The sequence below is a fragment of the Aphis gossypii genome, chromosome 2, assembly GCF_020184175.1.
Source record: "Aphis gossypii isolate Hap1 chromosome 2, ASM2018417v2, whole genome shotgun sequence".
In the NCBI taxonomy this organism is placed as follows: domain Eukaryota; kingdom Metazoa; phylum Arthropoda; class Insecta; order Hemiptera; family Aphididae; genus Aphis; species Aphis gossypii.
In genome coordinates this window covers 52,892,600-52,912,416 of record NC_065531.1, presented here as the reverse complement: position 1 = coordinate 52,912,416, position 19,817 = coordinate 52,892,600, and the positions used below count along the sequence as shown (strand labels likewise).

Genomic DNA, 19,817 nt, shown 5'->3' with positions numbered 1-19,817 from the left:
AAGATAATAAAGTGAAAAGAGACATTTAATGTAATTGGAGAGCAATATCAAGCGTGTTTGTGATACTTCAAAGAAGGAGTAAGTATATTATATGATCATCAACTTTTCGGATAAATAGATAAAATATCAGTAGTGTAAATATTATATAAAGTTTGTGTACAAGGGCTATACAGTAAGTCAATATCAATATTGAGTTAATATTTAACATGGCTACGATTTATATGGTGCATTAATTAAGTATATTGATCGAACTAATAGAGAGTATAATTTGTAGGTTAGTTTTTAAAATAATTTAAATCTTAAAAGGCATGAAAAACTTTTTGTAATTAAAAATAATAAAAGTATATACAGCATGCTCAATGCTCACTTTTGTTTTTTTTTCAAATAATAAATTTGTTAATTCTGATTTTAGTCATGCTGATAGTTGGCATATTGTGGTAATTTATATTAATCTATAAATGTTTAATAATTCGAAAAGTGGTTTGAATATAACAGATACGAGTATACTAATCATTATAAACATTCCATATTTTATTAGCTGCTCCTGCATTGCGTTGTTTGTGACAAATTTAATGCTCACGGATTTATCCAGACCAGTCTTAAACTACGCTAAATGTAAACAACGTGGACTTTTAAACGATCATTTTGATTTATTTGATCAAGTATAAAATATAAGATTACAATTATATTCTATCATAACTACAATTTTATTTGTTGTATCCACCGTTGACCCTGTACCTATATAATAATATATTTGTTTTTCACGAACTAACAATTCGCCGCGTGAATACTATAAAAAAAATATCAAAATATTCTATCCATAAAAATTTCAAGTCAATATCTAAACACATTGGTTATGGATTACTCATTTATGATTTATTCTTTTTCATAACAGATTAAAAACCATTATATGAACTTATATCTTTTGTATATTCAATTTAATATCTAACTCAGAAATAATTCGTTCAGGTTTGGAATTATAAAAATTTTAAATTTCTAAAAATTTTTTTCCAAATTATGATTTTTATTTGAAAATTAGAAGTTTGTATCTCTACTGTACAATCTTTCAATCTTTCAATGATATTATTTTAAGAATTTTAAAGTATAGCCCTTAGGTAATAAGTTTACTTAAAATGATAGAAAATCAAAAGTTAAATAAATGCCTTGTTACAGGATAAAAGAAAACGGGAGAGGTGCTTGGAGATTCACCCTGTACATTATATATATGACGGAAAAAATGTTTCATGAAAAGTTTTCGTAGAAGTTTCGAACTATCTGTGTACACTGCTGCTGTGCAAGATGACCGCTTTATCCAATAAATCTTTTATAAAAAAACAATAACAGTAATAATACTAATATTTTATAATATACCTTCTAAATGATCGTTTTACCCACATAATATAATAATAATATACACTCAAGACGTATTACACCGAGCGTGACGGTGGCAATATTGTTGTGATGATACGCAGCGATGTTCTAAAAATTGATGGACGACGGTTATTCGAGTCGGCCCTATAAATTATCGAGAATTTCGTCGAGGGTGGTGTAACGTGAACAGTGTGCAATAAAAAAAAATCGTGTTCGCTATATTATTTTGGTTTTTCCTCGCCGGGAAAAAATCTTAGGGGAAGACCGCGCTCGTTCATAAGTACAAAAACCCTCTAAAATCGCCACCGATGATGTATTCCCCAGGGCGACCTATACCACCGCCGCCGCCGCCGCCGACTATACTTATAATAATGTTATACATGCCGCCCGGCCGAAAAGTAGCTCGTTAGAGTCGGCGGCGGGGAAGGGTTGAGTGAACCTAAAAGGCACCTGTGTCACCCGCACACCGACGCGCGCGGTACGTACCTATGTAATATATTATACACTGTAACCTCCCCCCCTGTATCGCAAAACTTTGGGCCCCTCGTCACCCCCCCTTATTACAGTACCCTTCACGAATCGCCGCCGCCGTCCATAGGTCGTCTTCGTCGTCGTCGTCGTCGTCGTCCTATCCTATCCTCCACCTACCCTTCTACCGCCGGACGGACGCGTTTCGCGATCGTGGCGAGGAAGGGTCAGAGAGGGCGCGGTCCCAGGGTTTTGGCGGCGGCGGCTATCGGCTATCGATTGCTCGGGACGGGGGCGCGCAGCGACTGTGTGTCGGTGTGCGTGTGTGTGAGTGTAGTTCCGGAGCAACTCGACGGCGACGCTCGGCTCGGGCGCTGGAACGCACCCGCCACACGAGCCACCGACGACGCCGACCGACGGCCGCCGCCACCGACGCCGACGCCGACGACGACTACGACTACGGTGGTGACTACGATTACGGTGGCTACGACGACGGCGAAAACCCCGCTCCGCAGTGGGATGACGTTTACTCGGCGAGCCGGACGACCGATACGCGGCTAATTTTGGAGGGTTTTGCAATAATATTTGTAAAAACTGTTTTTTTTTTCTATCACACACACATACACCTAAACACACACCTACACACACGCACTCACCTACTCACAAATACACATAAACACACACTCGCAAAAACACAAACATACACATAAACCTACACACACCTACACACACACACACACATTTATATTATATACCCATCCGTTGCCGCCGCCACCGCCGCCACCGCCGCCGCCGCCGTTTGTTACAATATACTTCGCGTGTCTCTTACTTTGTCTTCTCTAGTTCGTCTGTATCGTGTGGTGTCGGTGTCACTCACTTTCGAATCCGTATATTATAATATCACATAAATCGATTATCGAGTTCTCTGTCGAATGCAAGTCGTCAACTGATTTTTCAAAAATTCTTTTCGTTTATTTTTTTTTTTTTAATTTTTTCTTCTCTCAGACATTATTTTTACGACCCTTTTCTCGGACACCATATCACACAATCGGACCGACCGCAAATGGAAAGCGCCGAACCCGACCGACGACGATTCGGCTCGACAGTGGCGGCTTCTCGTCACCACTGACACGCGCATCGCAGGTAACTAATTAGCACATGTGATGATAATAATATATTCTGTTAGACAAAATACAATATTTGTTTGTGTGGTTAACGCGTGTACGATCTTGTAACATTACTGCAGTTTTCACGGTGTCGTATGTGCAGATTATAAAATGATCACGAGGTGATATATTGCTATCTCCGCGAGACATTTATCCAATGCGTACCTACCGTGATCACGGGACAGGTCGCCATGCGCGTCTTCGAATGAGCAATCTCGTTGACGATTGCTGGGCATGGGAATGGGGTACATGGAAGCGGTGTGTAAGTCATTTTATGAGCAATGGTGATGGGGCAGAGTGATTCTTACCCGTGTCAGGCGCTCATGAATCGTCGTCTCGCGGACGGCGAGATTTAAGTTTGCAGGATTTGAGGTCACAGGGTTCACACACTATCGGCCTTGGGGACACCCGCGATACAAATCCTACGCTCGGGACAATGCACCCGGGTCAGTGGTCACTTGATTAACCTCTAAGCGATATAATTTATCATAAATAGTGCATCCCTCGATGCACTTAGAGTTCGTTGACTGCGCTGTTGTAATTTTAGTGTTCACTGTACAGCGTGTCGTAGTCTATTTGGACGCAATTATACAGATTCAATAATATGATAATGTATATATACTCGGGTATCGTTATATTTTATGTAATGATACACGGTACTCATATTAAAAATCTTGATCTCGAAAATATTAATTATAATATAACTATTATAGTTTTTCTTCCTTAAAATAATTCAATTGACGATTTAATTTGCTCTGAGTATATAATACCATATTAGTACTCGTATACCATATTTACATGTATAATATTATAATAATAATGTCATACTTTAACGTAGCTTATATATGTTATGTATTCTATCTAAAAAACAACAATCACAATAAGGTGTTTCAAATAGTTATGTGAAAGTTTTGTTTGAGTTTACGGGGAAAAATCCACGTGGAGAACAAGGTATAATATTATGAGTATTATTGTTTTGATCAAAAGTCCAGCAATTTTTTATTAGGTTGATATTGGTTATTATTATTATTTGTTTGGTCGAAAGCATGCCTTATTAATTTGGGTATTTTTTTTTTATAACAACTCATATTTTGATATATTATTGAAACTTGATTCATTTTTCATTTTTCACGTATAATTTATTGTGTTTTAAAATAATAGCATTGTAGTACCTACGTATAGGTTTTTTCAATACTATTATTATCCAATCGGTTTTGTATACGTTCAATGTCATGCACCAGTGCATGCGCTAAAAAAATTAAAAATGTTATTCGGAAGCTAAGTACCTAATTTTTTTTTTTTTTTAGATAATTGATCGAATTTTGGTTGTTATTACAACGCGATATCAAATAATAGTTGAAAGTGTTAACAACTACAAATTTAATTATTATATTATACATCAATGCACTTCATAATTTTTTGGGTTAAGATTAATTATCTTAAATTATGTATTTTTTTCAAAGCAATTATTATCATAATTCGTAAATACATTGTATAATCAATTACTGCAGAACACAAAATTACCTTATAAGTATAATTGTTTCTATATTATCTGATTTAAATAATTATAAACTATAAGTTGCAATTGGAAAAATATACTTCTAAAGATTCTTTATGTCTATAGAGCACTAGTACGTTTTTTATAATTTATATTATGCGTGTACGCATATGTTCATTATATGGAATAAATTATTAATAACATATAAAAAAAGAAATTAAAGAGTCATAATTGTTAAAGTATTTTATAAATTATATTATCACTTTGACTATTGTGTAACCATATAGTTAGATATTAAGATGTTGTTCAAGTCTTTGACATGGAATACTTATAATACGTATAACAATATTTTAGCATCAATATTTTTTCCAAACATACACCCTTTGCAATAAAAGTTGGACTTGTTTTTTTACCATTATATTCCTAAAATGTAGGTGATGTAATGTAATTCAAAGTTTTAAAGTAAGAGTTGATTATCTGAATGTATAGTTTTTGCTGTTTTTGACTAATATTAAAATGTAAAATAACACGTGTGTCGTTGAACAAAATATTATAATTCAACGACAACGCAAAATATTTTAGCACGCACAATAGTGGTCAGAAACTATAATATTGGTCAATTTAAATAATTATATTACCATACCACTAGGTAAAAAAAAAAATACCATGTAACTATATTTTCACCTCATTAATGACGTCATTGTATTTTTTGAACGAAGGCATGAATTTATATTATATAATATTATATAATAAGCTGTACGTCATGGAAGCGTAATTATTTACATTTAGCAAGTCATACCTTCTTGACCTATTATGAAAGTCTTAATACTATTTTTTTTTTTTGTTTATGTATTTATATACATAAATAATTTCAAATTTAATGTTCTAAATGTGAGTAAACACGAACGGCAGGTAGTACAAAATATTTTTTAACCTTATACTTTAGGTATTCGCAAACATTGCGTTTCTTAGTCGACCGACGTTCGTTTACCTTTGTACCAGTTCTCTGACAACTGCCTTTTTCTAAAAAGAAAAATAATAATAATCAAGTTACAATCAAATTAGTCCATATTATATGAAAAATAATCTGGTCGTGGTATTATGTATTTATGTCTATGTCTATAGAGCATTTTTTTTTTTTTATTCTTAATTCCAACGCATACGAACAGAATGATATACACCCATATATTCTCTCTGGAGAATATGAAGTTTATGATGTAACAACTAACAATATTTTATTGTTCACCACGTTTTGGCAATTATTAAGTTTGTGACGCTATCTATCTTAAGTAATGGCCTCTTCAAACCAACTAACCATCATGACGTGTCCTATTGTTATATTTTCGTATATACATGTTACAAATTGTGTATCGTGTTCCTTATGAGAACAGATATTACCATATTTCACGAACTCTTAAAAAAAAAAAACGCGATGCATGTTTCTTTACCAAAATTTAAACTATTATTTAGCATTAAATAAAAATATTATAAGCGAAGTCGTATTTACAAAGTTTGGCAGATAACTTAGTGTGATAATTTCTACGTTTTCTGACATGTGTGGTTGAGCATTTTGAGGTATGTAGGTATTTTAAGGTGTACGATCTTATTATATTATAATTTTCAATCTTATTACAAAAGCATTCTAATGTTTCTCATGAATTTGTAGAAATTAATGATTATATTGTTATTATAATATGTATCTATTGAATCATTTATACAATCTATTTTCATCAAACAACAATACTTAATAAATATATATTTTTATATTTAAATCATATTATATTGTATAATTAATATAGTAATTGGGTACTACCTATATACATTTAAATAAAATAGATTTATAAAACATGATTTATGGCAAAACTGTAATTTGAACTGAATATTATTTATTTCTTTTTCAGTTGTCTAAGATTACGTTCAATTTTTAAAGAGATATATAATATTATGTAATATTATAATAATTTCACATTGCTCTATATTTTTTCATCAATGTCGTACTTTTATGTATTTAAATAAACCACCGTATAATGGAATAGATAAATTAATAATATCATAATATTGTGTCTTATGAAATGTGAGTTGTAAGTTGTGATAGACGCGAAAGACCTGTTTGTAGATAAATTGCTTTCTAAAACGCCGTGTGATCATAAAAATATTATAATTGAAAAATTTACATTACAACATGATATAAATTATAATAGATGCATCCATTAATATAAGATGCTGGGATAATGAATCACTTGATAGCAGTATGTCTCAAGCAGATGTTTTTTTTTTTTTTTATAAACGTAGGTAAATTATTAAAACATATATAATATTATTTAATTTTCAAAAACAGTCAATCATTATACAAAAACGTTAAAAAAATGTTATTTATTTTTATGATTTTACTTTTTATTTTTATTATTATTGAAATTATTTCATATAGTAATAGTTGACTGGTATAAATAACTACACTACTATAGAATATATTATATACAGAATAATAATTAGATTAAGTTGGATAATTTTGAAAATACTTTTTGTCTGTGGTTTATTCTGATGTCGGCATGATGGTAACAGTGGGTAATTAGATATTTGAAGTGGAGAGCTTCACCAAGAGTTTAACACTGCTCTGGTTTCAGTATACGTATTTACCTATATAATGTTATTGTGCTCAACGATTATTGATTGAAAAATACCTGTCTACTTATAGTTTATTGTCTATTATTTTATAGTTTTATGAATCATATAAATTTAATTATCTTGATTGGGCTCGCATTTCATTCAATTCTCATATTTATTTGGGTATAATTCAATCAATCGGTAAATATTTCACCACGCAAAAATCAAACTCCAACATTTTATCAAAAGACAATTCACCGGAAATATTAATATAATATATCATACAATTATTGATCCTAAATCATCAGTTATATTTTATCTGAATTTTATTAGTTGTCATCTTTCGTTGTTCTTAGATTAACAACTTAATTTATATAATGTAGTGAAAGGTATATAAACATTATGACGTATTAATTACTCATTAATAATTAATCACTTTAATAATAATAATAATAATAATACAAATATAGAAGATATCTTAGCGTACAATTTTCAATATCGCATGTTTGAATATTAAGTTAGTATATTATAGAAATAATACCAATAAAAATTAATTACTTTATTTTTCATACTTACATATTATCTAATATATTAATATAAGTGAGTAGGTTTAGTTTTAATTATTTTGGTTACCTATTTTATGTTAAGTACTTTTGGCTTAGTCCTTAATTATTTTTATTATTTTTATTATTTTTATTACTTATACATATTTCATATATTTTATATTAATATTAAAATAAATTAATTAATATTTAAAGTTGCGATACATTATAAATTGATAAATTATTATTTATTTAACATACATTTTCGTGCGGTAAATTATTTGAAATTAAAAATACTTATTTATTTAATTAACATAACAAAATTTAATATTTTAACACTAGAAATAAAATAAATTAAATTGTGTAATAAATTATGCAAAATAAAAAAATAATTTGAAATTAAATTATTTTATTTTACATAATAAATTAAAAATGATAAGAACATAAAATGTGAAGATCGAAAAAGATAATATATATATATTTTTTAATTTATGTTAGAAATTCAATGTGATGATATAATATATATATAATAAAAATAACAATAAATTAGAATTAAAAAAAAAAATATTTTTCAAATAGAATTTATTTTATATTATTTAAATTATTAACCATCAACTATAATGTACTTTTATTGTAAAAATGTATTTTCTCTCCATGAGATTTTTATAACTTCAAATATTCACTTAAAAACTTCCACAGGAAATTACCTTGCTCCAGAACAATTAGTTCGAATTTTTTTAAATCTAAGATTTATAAGTTAATTGATTAACGTGTTCGAACATTGCAGACGATGATCGAAAATTGTATGTAAGTGAATAAGTATTTTTTCCATCTCCTTACAGGTAACTCTGTTATTAGTCTATTTTCCGGTAAATAATTTGCCGAACCCTGTTATTTCGTAAAATGAGATAGCATTTATTCCGTGTGTAAATATGAGACGGCATAGCACAACGGTGTTTGATGTTAGGTTTTACTCTTACGTAGTATTTTTTGACTCGATCTACTGGATTTATATTTCACAAGAGAACACGAGACGTAATATATTATAGAATAATTGAAAATAATGTACTTGAACGTTATTTTATTTGTATATTTATTTTTTCGGTAGAAGTCGTGTAATATAAGAAATCGTTTCACCACCTCATCATCTCCCTTAGACACCAACCACGGTGCTGCCAAGTAAAATTATTAACAAAAAACGTAGAGAAAAAAAAGGTTTAAAAAGATTGTAAGAGATACTATTTAAATTCAAAGATATTTCTATATTCAAGAGATTAAAAAAAACCATTTGGTGGTATATATTAAAGCAGGTGGTTAGAAATTATACAAAGCTTCTAAAATCAAATAAGTAAATCAGGCAATCAATTACTACGAAAACTATACTGTTGTGAAAAATCATATCGGTAACAACCTAATTCAGGATAAAGTTATACATATTTTGAACTTATTTCACTGTTATGCATTTGTTTGTGATATGTTTAAAACAAAACTTATATTTTAAAAAACTTTTTCTTTAAATAATTAAAAGTAATAAAAAAAATTTGAATTTAAAACACCGGCCCTATTCAATAAATACAATATAATGAATATCATGTATCAATAATTGTATAGCTTATAATTATTATAATTATATGAACTATAAGCTGTTAATTATATTATGTTCTTTAATCTTGTGGCATTGTATTAGCAGTTTTATTGGCCAATAGGTATTGTTTTTGATATACGACATATTTAAACAATACTCAATTTAATTTGTATTATTATTAAATAAAGGTGTTAATGTTAAAAACCATTAACGTGAACTTCATTGTTTGGAAAATATTAAAATTATATAAAACTACTATTATAATAACATTTTGATGACAAATAAGAATTTTTAATAGATTAAAAATAATATAATTATGAATTTTGGCATATTTCGAGGCAATTATAATTTATTGTAAAAATACATTTGATATTCAATAAAACTAACTTTAAAACATTTGTACTATATTAAATTATTATGTATACGTCTTAACAGAAATTTAATTCAAATGTTGTTATAGCACAAAAAAACCACAAATATATTATGTGTAATGTACATTGTACGTAGTAAAAAGATTTAAAAATAGCGAAGTATATGGTAAATCAATACCTACATAATGATAATACTGTTTTATGTTACTATGTAAACACGTTATTGTTGAACACAAAATGCTTAGAAGGAAATTTGTATGTAATATAATAATAATATGCATAATACTATCACGTAAAAGATAATAAATATAAAGTGCAGTGGACATTTTTGAAACGGATGACGGACTTGCGACTTATAAGACTTTACCAAAGAGTATAGTAACTAGTAACATGTTCGTAATATATTTCCGTATAAATAGAATATCAGATCAAGCAAATTCTTATCACATATTGTATCTTATTTCTTTTCTTTTATAATTTCATCCATACACAATATAATAATGTATTATCAGCATTATTTATTATCGAATTTGCAATATGCGGCGCCGTTATAATGGTTGGCTATAATAGTTGGTTTTATTTTTTTATGCAATCAGAAAGCTCGAATGCAACTAACGCGGACAGATCGATATTGTAATTTTTACGACAGTGTTGGATGATAATAAACATAGAAGTATGTGCAGTATCCTTTGAAGTTTTTACACCTACAATGCAACTTTGTAGTCATACACTCACACAGTGAAAATGTGTCCACTAAGCATGTGGAATTCCCATTGGACATACCATGCGTGTGACCGAGTATATATTATATTTGTGTTTGTTTGTGGCCTTTTGTGGTGGTCCCCAAAGGAATTAAACTCAGTATCATATGAATTTTAAAGCACGCACGGACCATCACACAAATACATATATATATATATATATATACATATATTAATCCTAATATTGTTCATTAATACCGATTATAGATAGTCAATAATTTTACGTTTAAAAAATAAAGAAAGTATATTGAATAAAATATAATCCAATCGACTCCCAACATTCACCTTGTACCTTAAACACACAACCGCCTTTTTCCTTCCACTATATTCCGTGTCAACACTGCTTTACGAAAAGCAGATTTATAGTTACCTATGATCCACACTCGTGCTTGTCAACTTGCGGCGAGCGTATAAATTTACTCAAAGAGACGGTCGATATTGATAATTTTAACATTTTTTTTTAATTTTGATTTAAACGTTTACAATATCGCAGTAGTATAACTACACTAATAATTTGATATATTATATTTTAAATACCGTTGTTTGGTTGATCTAACAAAGGTCTACACAATCCCATTAAACGTAAAACATCTATCGAGTAAAACAATAAAAATATTTATATTTTTCACGTGTTGTACTTATAAAATTATTAGTAAAAATAATTAAAAACAATTTTAGTTATTTTGTTGATATTAAAAATATTATTTGTAGGTATACTTGACATTTTAAAATTTTATTTTGTACACATAATGCAATTTTCCAATTCAGTGTTTTCTCAAAAATTAATTCAACCTACTTGTGTTATTAATTTATTTTAATAGAAATAATAATATATCATAAAAATCAATATACTTAGTAATATAATCTAACATACCATCTTCAGTCAAACTCAATCTTGATATATAATTATTTACCATTGAATTCAAATTTAACATATACATTATAGTGACTTACGCTTTCGATGACGCCTTACATTCGATACCAATTGTACAGCAGGGCGGTTACCTACTATGAGCGGCTCACACAGGGGTTTGTTGACTCACTAAAAACAAATTAACTTTTATTTTTATAGGGTTGCCATTGATTACATAAAATAAAACAGTCATTATAATTGTATATAATTATATACTTGTATTTTATATTTGGTAAAAAGCACTTATAATTACTGTATTAAAAATATGTGTTTACATTTAACGGATTTTAAGAAATAGAAAATCTGCTGGTGTTATTTAATTTTTCACGGGCAACGTCATGCAGGATCAGCTTTTACAATATAATATCTATTATAATATAATATGGTAAATTATTATACTTCATGATATCCCCAGGAAACGGTTAGTGGAGAAATCCGTCACACGATTTATCTATCTACACACACTCTTGGACGGCGTTATGCAAAAACGGTTAAATCGAAAATCATCGTAAATCAGTTGATGTTGCGATGCATACTGAGAAAATTGATGGCGACGAAAGATACTCCTAGAATAATAATTCTGTTACCTACTCGTTCACCACAAATACACTATAGGTTTGGTTAGTTTCTCATTTAAGCGGTTAACTTGCTGGCGTTCGGAAAGTCGCAAGCTTATACGATTTCACTATGGAATTTGCGGACGAATGAGTTCTGAAAGTTGGAGGAGAAACATTATCGGCAAAACCTAGTGAAGATCTAAACTTGCACGTTTCCACCGCGATAAGCATGGTCGAGGCGATCGCCGATTATGTTTACGGTAGGTACTCGTCCCAAACAAGTATTCGTGATATTTTACACTGCTTGGTCTTTACAAGAAACGATCAAGGTAACCATTATTTTTTCTTAGCTAACTCGGCCAACTCTTAATCACACGGTATCGATATTTTATTCTGCTGTGCAAAGTGAATTAATATTCTAGAAATCTTATGTTGAAACAAACAGTTTTTGTATTGATCTAAATACGCGAACGTGAGTAAATATACAAAGAAATTCATTAAGCATGCCCACTCATATTTTTCATATAACAAATATATTCAAATTTTGATTTTTAAATTTGCATATAATATACTTAAAATGATATCGATTTGTATACTATTTAAATTAAATACATTTTTAAACATTGAATAATTGTAAATCAACATTAAAAAAATTTAAATGTCTTATACTTATAAATAACTCTAAAATAGCCAATACATTTTGAAAATACAATCGTAAATAGAAAATGGAATAAAAAAATTTGGTGAAAATTTCACGTAGGTATCTACGATTATTTGTTTTTGAGTTGTATCATACTAATAAAATTGTTTTTATCAAAAATTGGATTTGCGTAGATATCTTTGTTTTTTCTTAATTTTTTTTTTTTTTTTTGTTTTTCCTGATAATAAAATTTATTTATGATCATTTTTATTTTGAGTCTACAAAGTACCAATTTGATTAAATTTTCTATTAGAAACCATCCTGGCCCCCCACCACTTTTGAAACAATTTTACTTTAAAAGTGTTTTAAAAATATACAAATATATCATTGTAAAATCAATAAAATCATCGCTCTGCTCAAAATCAAAAATATTCATCTAATTAAAAAAAAAATGTACAGTATTAAAAAATAATTTTCATTAAAAAAAAAGTTTATAGCAAAAAGTTTATTGCGCAATAGGACTGTCTATGTCGTATAAATAATAAATATTTGAATTAAAAAAAAAAAAATAGATATAGTAGGTACTTTAAATTTTAAAAATCAATATTTGATGGAATGCTTGATGAATTTTTCTGTATAGTTTTGTGTATTGGTAAATGAGTTTTATTGATGTTCAGCTCAAAGAAATCATTGTGACAGTTTTTTTTAATCATACGCAAAGTAATGGTTTGAGGTAGGATGTATAAATCCACTTATATTATTCATATAGTTTCCTTGTAACTATAGATATTTTCATACAGTTCTATGTCTGTTTTTTAGACATTAAAATGTATTTTATTGATATTGTATAATATATAATATGAATTAGGAAAATCTGAGTTAAACTCAGTTAAAGTAATCGCGTTAACCACAATATATGTATAGAATGAACTAATTAATAGGTTTATCCTTATACAAATGGTTCCTATACTTAGTCACTAAATTCAATAGTCTATAAAATCTGTTATTATAAATACTATATATTTTTTAAATGTTTAAAACTTTTAATAGTTGTAGAAAATAGTTCATATAATTAATTTAATAAGCTTTGTAATGTATTACAATTGATTATATTTTAAACGTACAATAACGTTCATTAAACTAGTTTAATATTATTTTTTTTTTTTCGAAATAGATTTATGTTTTTAACAACCATCTTAATTTGATAATATAATCTTTTACTTTGATTTTAATTAGACCGTAATATTTGTCATAAGTTATTTTAATACTCATTATTAATAAAATATACTGTCATACTAAAAATTATATTCTTTTTTTCTATTTCTCATTTTTAAATACTATTCTTAGGTATGATAAATCGAACACTTTTTATAATAAAATTTACCATATACATAACAAATATTGTCCAATGTTATATATGTTAATAATAATATTGATAAATTTTTCTTATGCAATTATTCAATTACACTTGAGTATTATAATCAAAATAATAATTATTACAATTTGAAATTCTAGTATCGCGTTGTTGCATATTATTTATTTAGTGAATACATTTACATTTCATAACAATGACTAAATAATATTGTTGGTCAATATTGTTTTATAGAACGAGTATTAAATACGAAAGGACAATACAATTATTTATACAAATGTTTGCGATTCGATAGTGTTTTCCGACAAGATATGGTTCTATGAAATGGGAGGTGTGAAAATCGATGTAATTCTATATTTAAGTGTTTGAAAAATATCACTGGTTATATGTTTGTACGGCACAAACAGGCTTTGGTAACTGCTATAAGAAGGGTAAGAAGGGAGTGCTGTCAACGTGTAATCGACACTGATACGAATATAACGTATCGTCTACATGTATCGTATTGTCTGACCGATTATCTTTTTTCACAACAGATGGTGGTGAAAGCTTTCGATTGACATAATTAAAAAAAAAAACACCAAACACTCAAAATTCTAAAAAAAAAACCAACACTTCGAAATACAATAACTTAATAAATAACTTGTTATGTACAACATATAAACAACTTTAGCTAGGTGACAATTGAATAAGATTAATTAATAATTATCTTCTATCGTTAACGTAAAGCATTCAACTTAAAAACTATACAATTTTTTTTATGGAAAAAAACTGTATTTGATTGTCCTAAATATAAAAATAAATATAACATCATACAACATTTAGATTTAGTACACCTAGGGTCTAGACTAAATAATACTAATGTATGTGGCTTATACTGTATAATACAGGGTGCGGCAGTCAAATTCGACAATTTAAAAAAATTAAAAAAAAAAAAAATTTATTATTTTTTCGCCAAACCAAATAAAAACTTAACAAGTGGAATTGTATGTGTTATATATTTAAAAACTTCATTTTTTAAAGATTGTGTCACGCAAATGCCTTCCATGGTTAGCCACACATACCTATATTACACATAAATCATTATTTTTGTAATACGCTTTTACCACGAACGCACACTGTTCATTCGACCAATGATTACTAAATTCTGAGTATTTAAAAGCGATAAGAACATTCCCAAAATTTATACCACTTTAGCCTTGCCAACCAGTCCTTTTTAAATCGTCGGGTTTGACTACCGCACCCTGTATATGCTAAAAAACAGCTGTAAACACTGTCTAGCTTTACGCCTCAAACAAATGATTTTTTTTTATATTTTTATAAAGTTTCTTAAAATCAACAAACCTTGTAAATTTGAGTTCAAAATTTAATGTCATATTTATATGTAATAGTTAAAAAAAAATAGTGTAATATAATATATATTTTATTTTTAATAATTTTTCAATGTGTTGTTATGATTTTGAAGGATTAAAATTGTTTTTGCTATAAAACTTTTATCGGATGGTATAGTTAACATGTTTTTTAAGTAGTAATTATAAAATATTATTTATTATTTAAGACTTCTATTGAAACATTAAAAGTGTATTAAAGACAAAATGTGACAACGTTCTATAATTTTCATAACTTACTCATCCTTGTATTTATTTGATTGAATCTTTCATACTTCAATCATTAATGTATAAAAGTTAAAATATAATAGTATTATTATGTACCATACTTGATTACTTATTTACCTTTCTTATGGTCATACTAAAGTAAATTGTTATAGTATATTAAACAATATATTGATTATTTCATTACTTATAATTTAAATGTAGTACTTGCACTTCCACATTTTGTGAAAGTTTATATTATTACACCACTAGAAAATCGTAAATATTTGTATAAGTACCTATAATAATTTCTATTTTAAATTGTTATGAAATTATTGTTTTCGTACAAGTGTTGTTTTATATCTATTTCAGCGATACAACTTCATAAACATTTTTCCGATCTTAATATCAATTATCTATTATCTAATCCACCATGATATACCATGATTATTATTTTTTATTAACGTTATACCACCAATATAGTGCGTTTTTAGTTACCGAAATTATTTTATTAAATGTTATATACTTATAATAAGTTTTACTACTATAATAATTCAATACTTATTTATTAATTTAACATTAAAAAAAAAAATGTTTATCGGGTGAGGATTTTCAAATGAAGTACCTCCAAAAACTGAGACCAATTAACGTCACTACTTATAACATGGTTTATTTTCATTTATTTATTTTTAATATTAAAAATGTAAAATTGAAATTATTTTATTACATTTTAACCATAGATCATTGTATGTATAATAATTATCCATAGTTATAATATATTATTTTTGTTTTATCTAATCATCGATTTCACTTAATTAACTAAAACCTTTTATGGTATAACTTAGTATAATATATTTTCCTTAACTAAATTATATTATATTCAATTAGCTTTAATTATTTTACTAGTTTTGAATTTTTGACAAACGGAACTTCAATATACATTAATTTAATGGAGTATCTCGAATCGTTAAAAAAAATAATAATAATTAAGGCATTAGTATATAAATACATACTATCACACATATTTATATGACACGCAAGTTTGATTACGAGGAAACGCCCAAATAAAAAAACAGTATGACTGACGTATACGCTTTTCGTTAATTGTAATTTGTACTTACTATCTTCTATACTAAAAACTAAAAAGTATTATTGAAAATAAAACAAAGTAAATTACTGGTTTAAAATTAATTGTATGTATTTAATATGAAATTAGAAACTATTTAAAATTATATTTATGTATAAGGCCTATCCATTATTATCTAGTGTGCATGTTTTTATGTCAGACATAAAGTATGTATAATATAATAGTTAATTTTAACGATTTCGTTCAGGTTTGGTGGTATATTGAGTACAAAAAAAAATGTCATCTATTTATTATTAAAATATACACTAATCACTATGATATAAATACTACTCATACATAAGATGAATGTATTAGATTTACCATATTCACAATAATTATTTATATTATTAATATATCATTTTAAAAACAATATTTTAGTGTATTAGTTGTATACTGTACTGTATAAAATATTTTAAACGATAAATTATTTACCTAATAAGCCAGAAGTTTGTTTGAGGTATAATTAATATAATTAATGTAATGTAAATATAATAATATAATAATATTATATAACGTAAAATATAAATTGTGATAAATTATTACAGTGTTACGATGATAGTTTTAGTGAATATTTTAGTAAAAATACAATTTTATAAGACATACTATATATAGATGGTGGAGGTCATAATAAATTAGCCATGTAACCATTATAGTATTACTATAAACGTATAGTATCTTCCTATCTTAGATTCGTGAATAATAACATTTAAAATAGTTAAATATTTTTAAATAAAATTATTTATTTATTTTAAATAAAGAACCAATTTATTTACGAGTACCATAGGTAATTTAAAAAATGTAATTAAATTTACAGCAACTTATAAAAGAGGAATATTTTAATCATGATGAATTTAATACTACTTTTGAGTTTTGAGTTAAAAGCTCAAACCCGATTTTAACTAAATTTTATATTTGTAAATCAATATCTTGATTTTTGTATTGTTTAATAACTATTCAACAATCTAAAAATGTAGAACATTTTCCTTTGGTGAAACCTATTTTTGGATTTTATTATTGTGTCTGTCTTGAATAAATTATACTGTTTTGATTATTTTAATCTATTGTTTGCCAAAATAAAATAAACTATGATGTTTAAAATTTGACTAAGTAAATAATTTAAGAAACCATTTTTATAAGATTCTATAGTATAAACATAAACCAAATGGCAAATTATATATTTCAAAAGTAAAAATTACTAAGTACACATATGATTCTTATGTAATCATCGCTATATTATATTTGTAACATATAATTTTGATGTTGAATATATTACATAAATAAAATAATATTTATATAATATATATACTCGTATATATATTATAGGTATATATAATATTTATGGAAACTATAACTCCAAAAATGAAATAATTTTTTTTTTCAACTTCCTGTTTATAGATATTCAATAAAATACATACCCTAATTTTGTTAATTTAATGACAAACATTTATTAATCACTTAATATTATTAAAGTAATACAATTTACTGGCTATGATATGAGAATAATATATTATGAATATTATCTATGTATAATAGTCGTTTCATAAAAATTTGAAATATAAATTTAAATAATGACATTTCAGTAAGAGTTCCACAACTCTAATATTTTATTTTGTATTATAAGTAAAATACTATTATAGTTATTATTTGTTATATTGTAATACTGAAATTATTATTAAAACAAAAATAAAAATGTAAACAAATAATAGGACAGTCACATAAAAAACCATTCACAATGATTACGTAAAGATGCAATATCGATATGAACTCGTAATGTTACACCTTTAAAGAATATCCAAATAAATTATCATTATTTTGAATATCCATAAGGTATATAAATAGAAACTTCTGTACCTACATTTTACCGAACGTTATCTGTACTAGTCAACATAAATATATACAACTGAATTTACATAATCCTTATTATTTTCAGTTGTTTTTTTTTACAGCATTGTTTTATCAACGTGCAGTATAAATAGTAATTTTTTTTATGCATATCTCTTACAAGTTCAACTTTTTTTTGATTATAATATCATGTTCATACATGATATTTATTATTTTAATTTAAAAAAACCCGGTTCGTCTGATTAAAAACTACTAAAATAAATTTAGCGTTTTGCATGTCCGGAAACGTGCACGTATACAGGAAACGATCAATTTTGATTGTTTATCGTACTAAACTTGGGTTACTTATTATCTTTGTACTGTAAATGTTTTATTTCATCGTAACTATGTTTTCAATATATCATACAAATTCACTTAAATATTAACATTTACGATTATCACATTGTGAATACCTAATGTCAAATTACACGGAAATTCTAATATAAATGATATAGATGTATTAGATTTTTTTTATTTAAACGAATAACGAATTGTTTTTTTGGAGCACTATCATCCTAAAGTATTTGTCATCAATTTAGTTATAATAGAGTAAAATAGCGTCTGTTCATTTGTAAACAATTTTTTTTTATACAAGTAATTTTTTTTTGAAGTAGTATTTTCGTTTAGGTATTCCGGTTATAAATTTGATTTAACGATTTTAATTATCGTCTTATCGTATACTTAGTTAATCGGGGTTTTATTATTTTTAATAATAAAAATAATACTATGAACACAAGAATTTTAAAGTAATAAGTTGAGTTATAGTTAATAAAAACCAGCTATCTTGTTCTTAGAAATTTAAAAAAAAATTTTAGGATTATCAACAAAATAATTAAATTTAATTCGACGAAGAAGAGTGTTTAATTTTTTAATCAAAAATATTCATTTTGTTGATATTAAAAATAAATATTAAATTGCATTGTTCAGCATCAGTTGCATTCATAGAAAATAAAAATAAATGATTTTTTTGTTGATGCTTTTTAAGGAACTACTTGAACTATTCAAGGACTAGTGAACATTTAGAATTCCGTATACTATTTTCAACGTAGTATAGTATACGAACTCGCCCGTTGATGTTTATGACTCTCAAAAATATTGATCTGCTCCGGTTAGCCCCTGCGAGTTTTGCCGCCGAGTAGCTCATGTCATAGATTTATCCATATGCATACCATAAACCGTCAACTTTAAAAAATCCAAACTGTTTGTCAAATGAAATTTCTGCCAGTCGAGTTATAAGTAGTACAATATATTTCGGTTTGTTACAGCATATTGTTATTATTATTATACTATTATTATTATATTCAACCTATTTCGGATTCATTTCATATAATTATTATGAAACTATTCTGCTACCACTGCAATAATTATTTGGT

General features: G+C 26.9%; 1 protein-coding gene across 4 annotated transcripts in view; it reads left to right on the top strand.

The window, feature by feature from the left end:
- The first annotated feature begins 2,301 nt into the window (after positions 1-2,301).
- The window catches only part of LOC114121821 (sodium channel protein para), a 63,516-nt gene continuing 46,000 nt past the window's right edge, over positions 2,302-19,817 (top strand). For 3 of the 4 annotated variants that reach the window (XM_027984298.2, XM_027984300.2, XM_027984299.2), the window contains exon 1: positions 2,302-2,982. The gene's annotated coding sequence lies outside the window, so the exon portion shown is untranslated. The remainder of the gene's footprint in view (positions 2,983-19,817) is intronic. The other variant, XM_050201789.1, reaches the window with a different exon arrangement.